Genomic DNA, 14,463 nt, shown 5'->3' on the forward strand with positions numbered 1-14,463 from the left:
AATTTATTGTCTAGGATTAGGTTGTATTTAGAAGATGCCCTCTGATACTGTAATGTATTTTTTAGATTAAAAACTGGCACCCATTCTGATATGTTCAGTCCTCCATTTTAACTTTCAAATCAGGAAGCAGGAAAGAGTCAGTGTAGCCCAGTTGGAGTCGTTGTTTGCCAGGTAGGGGGTCTTCCTGATCCTTGTGAGGCTGACCCTGTGTCCCATGAAGGAGCCTCTCCATAGAGGAAGGCTTCTTCCACTAAGGTTTGCTGTCCAGTCCATGGGAAAGGGGAGACAAAGACATTGATGCCACACTCAGTAAATTATGGAAGGTGACAGAAAAAGGAAAGCATTCTAATGATGTATTTTAAATTTAAAAAAAAAATAATGTCTAAGAACATCATGTGACCTTTGAGTCCAGGTGAATTGAAGACTCAGATTTGTCTCTTTTGACTCCTCATTTAATGTTAGTTTCATTACTTTTGCTCCATTAGTGACAAGGGATGCTTTCAAACAAGAGGAGCCTTATACCATGTGGCTGAGAATGTGTGGTTTCTCCTGTGCACTGCTGAGACATCCTGGTCAGAAGAGTAACTTCTCATTACATAATATTAGATCCAATGTGATTATTATTTCTGACTTTGTCAGGTCTTCAAAACATCATTCCACAAACCAGGTAAGAGACTAATTATATCATATAGCTACTCTTCATAAAATCTTCATAAGATTAAAGTATTTATATAGTGATATAAATATATACTTTAATTTACATAAATATAAGGGTAATTATGTACTTTAAATATGAGTGTAATATTTTGCCCAAATGCGTAATATTTTAAATCAGACAGACAATATTATACATACACAGGTAAAAGCTTGTTGCTATGAAATGTAATAACTCTCCTACTAGTCTAAAACAATTACATTATTGTATATATAGATAACTCCAGTTATAACACTACCTGATAGACCTCCAGAAATATTAGTTATAAATTTCATTAAGTATAACAGAAAATGTTCCAAGTATAATAGCACTGAATAATGGTGCAAGACTATATATATATCAGAACTGTAGAATTTGTATTATAGCATTTTTGTGGACCTATGAACTGTTTATGATGGTAACTCTAAAAAGAACTGATGTGCAGAATGCAGTGATGTGAACAATATCCCATATCACATTAAACATATTGTATATGAGTCATGACTTTGTTGTTATCACTGGGCAAGCAATTATCCACTGATTCCCCCTTCACATTAAAAGAGTTACAAAGAAATTGAGGAGAAATGATGTAGTTTTTAGATCTCAGTGAGATTTCACTAAACCTGTCCTTATTTTCATAACTATTAAGAAATAAGTCCTGTGAGAGAAAAGCATATGATCATAGAAATATAAAAAATTAATTAAAAATCACATCTTACCACTAGAGCTAAATATTATAACAATACAAAGAAATAAAAATGGTCACATATTTTATGAAATTGCATTATCTATACATAGTGCTAAACTTCTCAAAATTAAACAAATTCTGAGACTGTATAAGTATATAATCAAAAAATTAGGTGCTGTGAGATTAGTTTTAGTTTCTTTCCATTAAAGTTGAGATTAATATGACATAGTTGTTTCCTGAATAATTGAGAAGGGATGTAAGCCTGTAGCATTTAGAATGCTTTAATTTCTGCCTTCTCACAGGTGGATTAGAATTAAGCAGTAATAGATTTAAATAATAAAGACTTCCTACAGAAGGTATTTATCAGTTTTTACTTAAAAAGTATGAATTTCTTTTGGTGGGGCTTATGACAGTTACTCTGTTAAACCTGACATTGTTTGAAATATGCACATATAAAACTTAGATAACATCACAAGAATTTCACAAACAAAAGTATTTGTATGTATAATGTTATTTACACAGCTCAGAGAGTATAAAACCATTAATTTAAGTTTATGACTAAGATATGAAAGTAATATCACTGAAAATATAAAGTATTAATGAAAATATAAAAGAAAAATAATAAAGTAATTTCTACAGGATTTTAAAATAAATTAAATGGATTTAAGTTTATGTTTGCAGGTCCTTTGTTTTATGTTGAAAGAAAACACAAAAATTCCTCAGGTCTTTGATTTCTTAAAGACATACTAAAGGACAGAGACATAAAAAAGCTAAGCAGGATGGTTCAAACACTTTTTGGAAACACAAAATATTTCTATGTAAAAATTGGTGTATTAATTGATCTCTATAATCTCAACATTACTTGTCTCAGCAAAAATTATAGTTATTAAAATTAATTTCATTATCTTGCTCTACTACTTTTCTGTCCTCTTTTTTGCTCTAATACTTTGCTGTCCAGGTCCTCTTCCCTTTTTCAGATTCATGGCTAAAGTCTACCAACTTCTTCAGTGCACTCTTCATGTCCCTATTCTTCAGAGTGCAAATGAGGGGATTGTGGCTTGGGGTCATTATGGTGTAAAAGAGTATGACAAACTTTCCCTTGTCTTTGAGGCACTGCTGCCTGGTTTCAGTTACATGTACATATAGCACCATAGAATATGGTCACCACACTGAGATGAGATCCACAGGTATTAATTGATTTTCTTTGCCCTACTGTTGACTTCATTACCACCACAGCTCTGCCAATGATGCCATAGGAAATAAGGATAAGTGTTAGAATGAGGGTGATGACAATGACAATGCCCAATCACAAACAGACATTTGAACTGTTGTGATATCTACACATGCTAACTTGACCATAGCAGGCTACTCACACAGGAAATGATCCAGAAGCTTTTTTTCCACAACTAGGAAAACTCAGGGTGAGTGTACAAAATCCCAGAGAAGTAACCAAACTAATAATCCAGATTATGATAATCATTCTGTGACATAGATGTGGGCTCATGATTACCAAATAATTCAAGGGTTTGCAGACAGCTGTGAATCTGTCATAGAACATGACAACAGGAGAAGACATTCAACAGAGCCCAACCACTAGATCTGAATGATGCATCCTGCATAGCTGATGGTCTTCTCATGTCCCCACAGGCTTACTAGCATCTGAGGTACAGTGCTAGTTGTGAAACACAAGTTTATGAAAGATAAATTCCTGTGGAAAAAGTACATTGGTGCGTACAGGATTGAATTTTGGAGATTTGCAAGTGATGGCAGAGTTACCACCAGTGTGATGAACTACAAGATGGTAACAACAACAGACAGGACAATCTCCAGGATGGGATGGTCAGAATGACATGAAAAGAACTATAATTGTTTCTGTGCATAGTCATTTAAGTCAGAAATCTGGACAGAAATATACAGAATAAGGAAGAGAAGCTGCAAGAGGAGTAAAAAGTGGTGGAAGGAAGACAAAGCAATAATTCATTCACATGGAATAATTAATGAATTTTATATAATACAGAATTAAAGAGAAAGACTTGAGTAAATGTTGAAAACTCTAGTCAAGTAATTTGGTATTTGTTTTCTGTTCTATCAGGGATGATAAGATTAATGTCACATTTTGTTTTAATCTAATTGAATTTGAGTTCATTCAATTTAGACATTTGGATTTTCTTACATATGGATCTAAAAGTTTCAAATGGATTTGATTCTAAAATATTGAGACCTTATGAATTTTTATAAATATTGCATGATACAAGAAACTTACACTTTTACTTGATCAGCAAATTTACTTACAAAATCTAAATTTTGGCTAAATTCAGAATGAGGAAAGAATGTTTCACTTTTTCCATATCTTTATATAGCAACTTCAAATCCCAGTTCATGCAAGAGACCTTGACTTTATCCCTGTCTTCTACTATTTTTATCCTCGATTAGTATTCACAATAAGTCTGTTAAATGTGAATAGAAATTATTTCTTAACTCTCCTCTGACTTTAAGAGTCTCCTCCATCAGCTCCCTAATACGAGCCATGATATATTATTCATTTTTAGATGCAAGTAAATGTCATCCTTCTTTGCTCCTGGTACATCACTTCACATTGTTCCCTGATTGAAAGGGTTCACACCTTACACATGCCTAGAACTCTTCAGTGCTTTCCCCTTGGTTTTTGAAATGTCCCCAAACTGTGTGCTTTCTGGGTGGCCCTGCAAACTTGGGCTCCATGGAAGACATTTCTCTCCACCTCACTACTCACCATGAAGCACCACTCAGCAGTCACCCCTCAGATCTCAGCCCCACCAGCAGATCTGGGAGCCTGCACTGCATACAGCTCCTTTTGGCTGTAGATCATTTCATAAATTTTTCTCACACATAGAGGTCACTGTAATCTGTTGTTTCCTTACGTTTGACATCTTGTGTCATGGATGAAAAATTCCTGCAGAGAACTATGGTGACCCATAGCTAAAGAGCTTCTGTTCACATCTCCTCTCATCCCATTCAGCTGTGTGGCCCAGACATTGTGCACAGCACTGCTAATCTATGAGTCCTCATTTTAAAGTGGGGTCAAATAAAGATGTCATTGCTGGGTTACAGAGTAAATAAGGAGTTGATGTAAGGGCAGAACAGCATTGGGAAGTAGCATGCCTCAAAAGCGTGCTCTTACAGGAATTAAAATGAGTATAAATAGTAATCCTGTGAGCTGTTAGTAAATGTTGATCATCCCTTATCCCAACACTAGTCCAAGAACTGTGAGGACACAAACATCACACCTCATCATCTGAGTGAAAAAGGGCATCCGGAAAAGATTCACTTAGTACTGTATCATATCTTCAGTGTTAGAAAGGAGGAAGATCTTACGCAAATGTTCTCAGGACACGTAAGAGAAGTAAAAAAAAATTTTCCCAATAAAAATGCCTTAAATTAAAAGCATCTAAAAACAAAAATGCAATTCAAATATAATTAATATCAATCAAAAATTAATCAATCTTGTGCTTTTAATTCTTTACAAATTTTTATTACCACAGTAGACAACATCAATTAATTCAGCAAATGCTAAAACTTCTTCTGCCAAATAAACTTTGTATAAAATTCTTGACACTTTTTAGTATTTCACTGTCTGAGATTTATAAGTGGATAAAACATTCTGAGAGCTTCTTTGTTAGTCTTAATGAATAAAATATTTGAACTTTATCTTCAATTTCAATTTAATTTATAATTCCCTGTTATCTAGTCTGGTGGATCAAAATACCTGAAATTACAAATCACTAAATAGTTTCATAATCTCATCTTATAACATAAAACAACTTTAATCTTTCCTTCATCTTATAGAGCTCTCAGTATAGCTTTACAGTTTATATGTTTTCTCAGTCTTCTGAGATCAAATCAAAAGAATCACCTCACACAAGTTCAATTCTCTTTTGTTATCTGCAGCCATTTTTTTCACCAGCTCATGCACCTTGTTTCCAAAGAGCTGCAAGATGCACCTCACTTTCATTCAGAGAGTGCTCCCTGCTGTCACTTTTGGTCACCTCAAGGTCTTCAGCATGGAAAACTGGTCCAGCAAGGCACTCCTGCTGTCCAGTTCTACAGCTGTCTTGAATGATCCTCCCCCACAATGTGCTGTGAGATCTGCTCTCTGGAAATGTGTCAGGGTAGAGATGTTTCCTTCTGGAACTTGTGATTACAGAGGATGAGATTTTTTAAATTCTATGATGTTTTTATGTTTTTCACTTTTCATCTTTAAATAAACTTGTAAATAGATCTTGCTTGAAGAGAGCCATAAAATGCAACCAGGCAATCCAGGATAAGAATTACATTAAATTTCTCAAAGTTGCCTGAAAGTGAAATCATTAAAGAAGATTGCCTAAATTACCTTTAGTTTGTCAACTTGACTTCACTAAAATGTCCTAGAAATGGACAATTATTGAGACATGGCCCGATAGTACATTCTTGTAATCCCAACACTATGGAGGCTAGGCAGGAGGATCACTGTACGTTTCAGGACAGGCTGGGCTACATAGTGATACCTTGTTTAAAAAAATATAGAATTACACCACATTCTGGCATTTTACTCATAATTTTGATATGTAGAGATTATTCACTGTTTTAAGAGATGGCTAATAGATGAGGAATTGAGACATATATTTTCAGAATTTTTCTACTAGTGAATACATTATAAACAATATTTGCACTCAAATAGTAGAGATGTCCAACATTAGAACTATGGCAAACATTAAAAGGCTGCAAAACATTTTCTAATTTATAGCATATGCATTGATTTTGGAAATACCTTTAAATAATGCTGTGAAACTATTCACATTTATCCCCTTAGGGAAAGCTCATGCTTTTCTTTACAAAAATATCTAAGCAACACTATCCCATTTCAATGATTTTGTTCATGTATTTGAGAACAACAGAGAGAGAGAGAGAGAGGGAGAGAGAGAGAGAGAGAGAGAGAGAGAGAGAGAGAGAGAGATTAAATCAATTACTACACATTTTTGCCTATCACAATTCCAAATATCTGGATAATGAAAAATACTCATATCAACTGATTGATGATCTATTTCTCATGTACTTTCTTTCCCCTTAGGAAACTTTTGCAAGTTTCACTTTTCTTTAAAAAAAAAAAAACTTGCTACACAGTTATGATTGAATTTCACTGTTTGAAGTTCACTATTTAAGTACAACCATAAGCAAATTAATAATTTTATGTGAAGAAACAGTAATTTATATAAATTGTCATGTGTATACATTTCATTTACATTCCTGCATGGTGATTTTCTTAGATTTTTGGATCTTATTCTACAACTATAATGAGATGTTGGCTAATCTCAAGTAGTTACAGAGTAACCACTTTTTTTGAGACATCTTTTTTCCTGGCTTGTGCAGTGGCCTCTTATTTTATTTCACTTGCTTAATCCCTTCCCTTTCAATCTATTCTCCTTGTGTCTGTCAAAAGAATTCTTAAAATCCACAGAATTTTTCATTTTTATATTTGAAATCTAAAGCTCCCCATGCACCTGGAATGAAGTTCGGATCCCTGAGCACAACCTGCTAGGCTCAGAACTGCTCTCCTGACTGTCTGTCTCCCTTCCATCCTTCTCATGCCTTGATGTTCACATGTTCACGGGGTGCAAAGTTATGAGGGTTCAAAAAAAGGTCTTTGTACTGATTTCGTTTCCTGGAAGATTTTGCCCCCAACTTTCTCTCTAGTTGTTAACAGTTTTTCACCTGTCATATATTACTATATTATGATATTCTTCTTTAAAATATTTTTTTTGTTCTTCAGATTCCAGTATACCACATTTCCATTTTCTCTTGATTCTAGTAATTAAGTTCTCTTCTGATTTTGCCAGTAACCCGTTAATCATTCAAACGCATATGATTTTCTTGTATTTCTGTGGTTCTTTTGCTACTGATTTTTTATTTCATGCATTTGTAATTTTATATGGTGTGAAAATTTATTTTTTCAGGATATTTTAGACCTTGCTTTGTTGCACAGATTAGTGTGTTTTTGACAATGTTATATGTGCTTCTAAAAGAATGTGTTATGTTGTTTTGGTGAAGAAAACTGTAGATATTTGTTAAGTTCATTTGGTCTACACTCTAGTTTAACTCATATATCTGTTGATCTTTTGTCTGTTGAACCCACCTATTTGTAAGAGTGAGACACTAAATTCATCCGCTATGTTTATATTAGTGTCTGTCTGTCTGTTTACATCAAGTAGCAATTGCTTTCTGAAATTAGGTACATCAGTATTTGGTGTGATAGACTTACAATTTTTATCCCTTCATTGAGAATTGTTCCTCTGCCAAATGTAGTGGACCTCTCATCTCTCTAATATCAGCTTGAAAACTGTGGTCAGATATTGTATAGTTCATCTGTTGAAGTCTGTTACCTCAGATTTTAATATAGTTTGAAGTCCCACATTGTAATGTCATCAGCATTGCTAATTTTTGCTCAGTTGCTTTGCCTATTTTTGATCTTTTCTGATTTTAGATAAACTTCAAAATGGCTTTCCTAGTTGGAGAAGAATATTGTTAGCGTTTTAACAGAGACTGTACTGACCACATGGTTCAGTTTTTGGGTAATGTGTCCACTTTACCAATATTAATTCTGCCAATAATGAAAAAGGGATTTTTTTTCAGTTTTCTAATGATCTTTTTAATTTCTTTCTTTAGCACTCTGTAATTGGCATTACAGAGTACATTTGTGTCCTGGGTTAAAGTGATTGCCAAGTACTTAAATTTATTTAAAGTTATTATGAGTGGAATTGTTTTTCTAATTTCCATCTTAATAGGCTCATTATTTATATGTAGGAATATATTGTTGGTAAATTTGTATCCTGATACTTTGCTGAATTTATTTATAATATCTAAAAGATTTGTAGTGGAGTTTTTTGAGTCTTTAAGGGAAAGAGATCATTTGCAAACATGAATAATTTGACTTCTTTCTTTTACATTAATACCCCTTTTATTTATTTATTTTATCTGATTGGTTTTGGTAAAGTTGTATGATGCTAAACAGGAATAATAACAATGGTTATCTTCTGAATTGTCCCAGACTTTAGAAAGAATTGTTAGTGTTTGTCTTTTAATATGATACTAGTTGTGGGTAGATCATCCATAACTATTACAGTTTATATCTAAGTGTCTCTCAAAGACCTTATGTGCTCATTGCTTGGGCTTTCAAAAGAGGATTGGACCATGTGAGTGGTATAAATGAATTTCTTCTTAAGGTGGAGATTTGTAGGGAAAATAAGTCACTTTGGGTATGAACTAGAAAGATATATCTTTCTCTCCATCAGTTACTTTTTTTTTCTGCTTTGTGACCTCCATTAATTTAGCAGCTCTCCTTTGTTCAGGCAATTCCACTATGCTGTTTAACAGCAAGCAATTTGACTTCTAGAACTGTGAACCAATGTATGTCTCCTTCCTTTAGTTGTGTGTAATGGATAATGTGTCCCAGCAGCAAAGAAAGTACCTACAACAATGTCTTTTATAATTTTGAAGTAAGATCTTTACATACATAGATACATACATATACACATACATACATATGTATTTTTGAAAAAGAATTTTTAACAAGAAGAAACATTAGATTTTACCAAAAGAATTTCAGCTCCATTGAGATAATCATGTGACTTTAAAGTTTGACTCTATTTATATGCTCTATTATATTTATTGTTTTTGTATATGTTGAACTGTCTTGGCATCCCTAGGATATAAACAACTGGATTTTTAATTGCATTGCTACATTTCATAAATAATGAAAACCTCTTTCACTCTTTATTTAGAAAAGATTTGTTTGCATTTCATTTCCTCTATTTTCCTTTTGCTTGTCTCTGTCTTTATCCCTTCCTCTCCCTATTGTCCTTATAATGCGTACATTATGTTTACATTACACAAAATGTATTACACATTTTGGTCTTTAATTAAAAGTTTCATTTCTCATAACACAGAAAAAATACAGTATTTAAAAATATACACTTGGTTTCTTTCACTTAAGCATATGATTACAAGATGTACCCATTTAATAAAAAGTGCCTCAAGTTTATCCTTCTATGCAGAAGAGCACTACATTGAATAAAAAGCCACGTCATTGTTGAATGAGCATTTGAGATATTTCCAAAATTTAACTATTACAAACTGCTGCTATACCCATAGGTGTGCATATATACTTGTGGTATGATGCTTTGAATTATTTTAGGAAGATGTTAAGAGAGGTAATGGAACACATATTTGTAGTTTAATGGAACATATATTTGTAGTTTTCTGAAGAATCTCCACATTGATTTCCACAGCTGTTTCATCAGTCTATATTCCCAGTAGAGAGGAGAGGATTCCTTTTGCCACAGCCCCTGCAACTTTTCATATATGTATTGGTCATTTGTACTTCTTCATCTGAGAAGTGTCTATTCATTGCAGATGCTTATTTTTGAAATATTGGGGGATTTTGAAATATGGGGGTCTGATTTTTCTTTAGGTACGTACTAGATATTAATCCAGTATCTGAGGAATAACTGCTAAATTTTTTCCTCACATTGTGGGTTGTGTTTTCTTTTGAAATATAAAACTTCGTAATAATAGAAGATCACAGTTATTGTTTCTTTTTGATATTTCCTTTGCAACGAGGGCTTCATACACAGCATTTTATATACCAATACCTTCAAGAATTTCACTATTCACACTGTAGAAAATTTAGAACTTCTGCTTGAATGTTTAGATCTCTGATCCATTGTGATTTTCATTTAGTGCATGGCGAAAGCCATGGGTCTACTTTAAGTCTTTAGCATGTAGAAAACCAGTTATTTCATCACTGTTTATTAGAAGCTATTTTTCTTCCTCTAGTGAAGACAATGTGGTTCATTGTCAAACATAAGGTGGTTTGAGTTTCAGCATCTTCTATTTTGTTCCACTGATCCTTAGGTCTGTTTATTTTTAATTTTTTAATTTGTTTATCTTTTGGCAGTATCATGCTGTTTCCTTCACATTACCTTTATAGCACCATTTCAAGGGAGGGATTATACTCCCTGTCTTGTCTTTGTTGTTCAGAATTACTTGAGATATTCTACATCTCTTACGGTTCAAAGTGAATCTGAAGACTGTTTTCTTTAATTCTATGAGATAAGCTATTTTTATTTTTATTGGGGTTTCATTAAATCTGTAAGACAATTTTGTATGAATGGCCATTTCATTATATTGGATCAGCCTAATAAAGAAAATGGAATCTTTCCACTTTCTAATATCACCATCAACTCTCTTTTACAGATACCATTGTTATCAAAGAAATGATCTTTTAGTTCCTTCCCTAAATTAATTCATAGTGCTTTCATTTTCTGGATGTTATCTTGAAGGACATTGTTATTGCAATATTTTCTTATTAAGTTTGAAATAATGTTGATTTTTGGATATTGAGTTCACATTCAATACACTACTTAACTTGATTGCTAAACCTAGAGATGTTTTAGTGAAGTCTTGGGGGGTCTTCTATATATAGGAATATCATGTTATTCACAGATAATGATACTTTAACTTCTTTCCTTTTATTTCTTTCTATTGTCTAATTGTTCTGGCTAATTTTTCCAGAACTATATAGAATAAAAGTGGTAATAGAGAACATCCATGTTATTCTCCTGATTTTACAGTAAAAACTTTCCATTTTTGTCTATTTAGTATGATGTTTGATGTTGTTTTTTCATAGATGGATTTTATCAGATTGAGACAAAACCATGTATTCTAATATTCTGTAGGTTTTTTACTAAGAATGGTATCAAACTGTTTAAAATCATTTTCTGCATCTTTTAAGATGATCATGTTTTTTCGTTTCCGGCTCTGTTAATAAAGTGTATTATATTTATTGATGTGCATATGTTGAACTTTCCCTGCATCCCTGGTATGAACCTCACTTGGTCATAAAGTATGATCTTGATGATTTCTGCATTATGTTTCCATTATTGAGAATTTTTGTATCTACGTTCATTAGAGAAATTGACCTTTTCTTTCTTTGATTGGATCAGTCTCTGGTTTTGGTGTCAGGTTAATACTTGCTGCCAAGAAGGAATTTTGGAGTTTTGCTTCCCTTCAGCTTCATTAAATAGTTTGAGAAGTAGCAGCACTAGATCATCACTAAGTTTCTTGTAGAATTCAGAAGAGATAGTGTCAGGACTGAGCTCTCCTTTTCAGTTAAATTTTTAATTACATCTTCTATTTCATTGATTGATATTGGTTTATTTAAAAATTTTTATCGCTTCTTGATTCAGCTTTGATAATTCATTTGAATCTAGCAATCTGTTCATTTATTATGAGTTTTCTGTCTTATTAAAATAGAGGTTAGCAAATTAGCTATTCATGATTCTCTGAATTTCTGCAGGATCTTTTGTGATTTCAGGCTTTTAATTCCTGGTTGCATGGATTTAAACTGTATCTTTTCTTTTTTATTAGATCAATCAATTTTATTTAATCTTTTAAAGAACCAGCTCTTTGATTCATTGATTCTTCATATTGTTTTTATTTTTTCAGTTTCAATTGCTTTAATTTTGGGTCTGATCCTTATAATTTCCTTCCTCATACCAAGTTTGGGCTTCACTTTATCTTCTTTTTGTAGAAGCTTGAAATCCAACATTGAACTGTTTCATTGAATTGGCACTTTTTTTTTTGAGATGGGAATTTAGCACTATAATTTTCCCCTAAGACTACTTTCTTTGCATCCCCTAAGTTTTGTTTACATTAAATTATTATTATTGTTTAATTGTAGAAACTAATTTCTTCTCTAATTTCATCTGTGATTCACTGGTTGTTCTGAAGGGTGTTTTTAAATTTCTATGTGTTTATGAAGTATTCATGGATTCTTTTGACATTGATTTCCATTTCATTGCACTACGGACTTGTAGTCAGTGACTGCAAGGAAAATAATTACAAAAAAGGACACATAACTTATATAGTATTATTTTATAATGGTGATCCCAAGAGTCAAATACAAAAGAAAGAGTGCAGGAAATCTGTCCACACACTAAGACACAAAGAATCTAGCTGAGAGACTGGATCACATGGTAACATTCAGCATGAGTCCAGATAAACACCTAGACCCCATAGCAATGTCCCTCATGAGTGCAGCTGGAGGCCTACAGCCCTCAACAATGTTTCATGCATGTATTTTTCAGAGATCTGCACTGAGAAAGCCCAAAAGTCACCAATAAAGCTAGAAAGTCTGTGTCAGTGGGATGAAGGATCTTTGCCAACAGAGTGAAGATTCTGCACTTGAACCAGGAAGTGCTACTCAAAGTAAGGATCAGGGATTCCCTGAAAAGTGCCACAGTCATCTGTAGTGACAAGGTCTCAACAATTGCTTCTCCAAGAATTAGAACAGTTGAGTTCATATCAGGAAGAGAGAGTGGCAAGCTCTCCTGGATAGTGAACAGCATAGATCCTCCAAAGTTAACTGCAGCCATTCTTGGCAACAAGGTCCTGAGGTCCTCTGATGCTGAGAATAGCCAAGTTCATTACAGGAAAAAGCTGAACAAGCTCCACCAGGAAAGCCAATGACAACAGGAGTACCAGAAAGATCACTACTTCTTCCTCTTCAGTTCTTTTTATCTTGGCAATAGTCCTCAGGTAAGCCATCTACACTGAGCACTACACTGATTCAGTTCAGCTAGTATTGCAAATTGATGACCTGTTATCAATTCACCATACGGTTGATAATATTCATGGAATAGTTTCAGTTTCTTTGCATATATTATTGTATGTTTTATGGTCTGTTTTGGAGAAACTATCATGTGAAGTTGAGAAGAACGTATATTTAGACACAAGGTAGAACATTGTGTATACGTCTACTAAATCCATTTTTTCCAAAAGTTTGGTTCAATTCTGATATTTATTGATTGACTTTTGTTTAGTTTATCTGTTTGTGACAGTGGGTATTGAGGTGCCCTATTACAATTGTGTTAGTGATTATTTGATTTTTATGCCTATTAATATTTATTTTATAATGTTGGATTACTAGTGTTTGGTGTATATAATTATATTTATGATTGTTAACTCTTCTTGAATCATTCCCTTTACAAAGATGTAGTGGCATTTGTTTCTCTTAATCAGCTTTATCTTGAAATTCACTTTGTCTGCAAATAGAATAGCTACTTCCATTTTGTGTTGAGTTTCTGTCTCATAGAAAATTGTTTTCCACCTTCTGACTTTCAGTCTATGAATTTCCTTTTGAATTAAATGTTTTTTTGCATGCAGCATAATGTTGGACCTTCCTTCCTGATCCACTCTGCAAGTCTCTTTCTTTTAATTGGAGAATTGAAATCACCAGCATTGATAGTCATAAATGTCAAGAATGTGTGAACTTTGGGAAACTGGGAAGGAAGACAGGAGGAAAAGAAAGAAAAATTATAAAGAACAGAATACAACAACAACAAGGAAACTAGAAACAATCTACATACTAATTTAAAAACAAGAAAATGTCTTAATATAAAATCAAGAATAAAAAAAGAAAAAAAATACCCACTTTAGTGGATGTTTCTGCTATCACTGGTAGAAAAAATAGGCAGATACCTAGATCCAAGTTGATGTACACCGCAAGCCATAGATTTAAAGTAGGGTAGCAGGTAACCCCAACAATCCACATTTTTAGTTTCACTGATATTCAGGATGGCTTCTGGCTGTGAAGTAGAAAGTTGTTCAGTCTACAACACTCTGTGTGTCTCCTGTTACTTTGAGCATGGCTTCTTGAGCTCGTACTGACTTGCTTGTGACTTTGCCTCACCCTGACACCAGGAGCCACGAGATGGAACTAGCCCACAGTTGCTGTTAATTCTGAGTTCAATTGGCTCCTCTTAAAATGGTGATCAGCCAGGTGACCTTTCCTGGGAAAAATCTCAGTTCACCAGCCATGGCTTTCCACTGGATTTTTTTTTTTTTTTTTTTTTTTTTTTTTTTTTTTTCCCCCACAGGAGAGTTTCTCCGTAGAGACCTCTGATGTTGTCAATAGTTACTGTGTATCTGTAGGTTTGAGGCATTGGTTCCACACAGCCTGTCATGGCTTGGGAAAAAAAAGTATTGCTTGCCATCTCTTTCTTGTACA

The 14,463-nt window shown here is 33.5% G+C and overlaps 1 pseudogene; it reads right to left on the reverse strand.

Annotated features, from left to right (window-relative positions):
• Positions 1–2,321: 2,321 nt before the first annotated feature.
• On the reverse strand, positions 2,322–12,829 carry LOC134478588 (olfactory receptor 2W1-like; annotated as a pseudogene).
• Positions 12,830–14,463: the final 1,634 nt, after the last annotated feature.

The sequence above is a fragment of the Cavia porcellus genome, unplaced genomic scaffold (genome assembly GCF_034190915.1).
Source record: "Cavia porcellus strain 051 isolate PalLab524CR breed Dunkin Hartley unplaced genomic scaffold, mCavPor4.1 scaffold_13, whole genome shotgun sequence".
In the NCBI taxonomy this organism is placed as follows: Eukaryota; Metazoa; Chordata; class Mammalia; order Rodentia; family Caviidae; genus Cavia; species Cavia porcellus.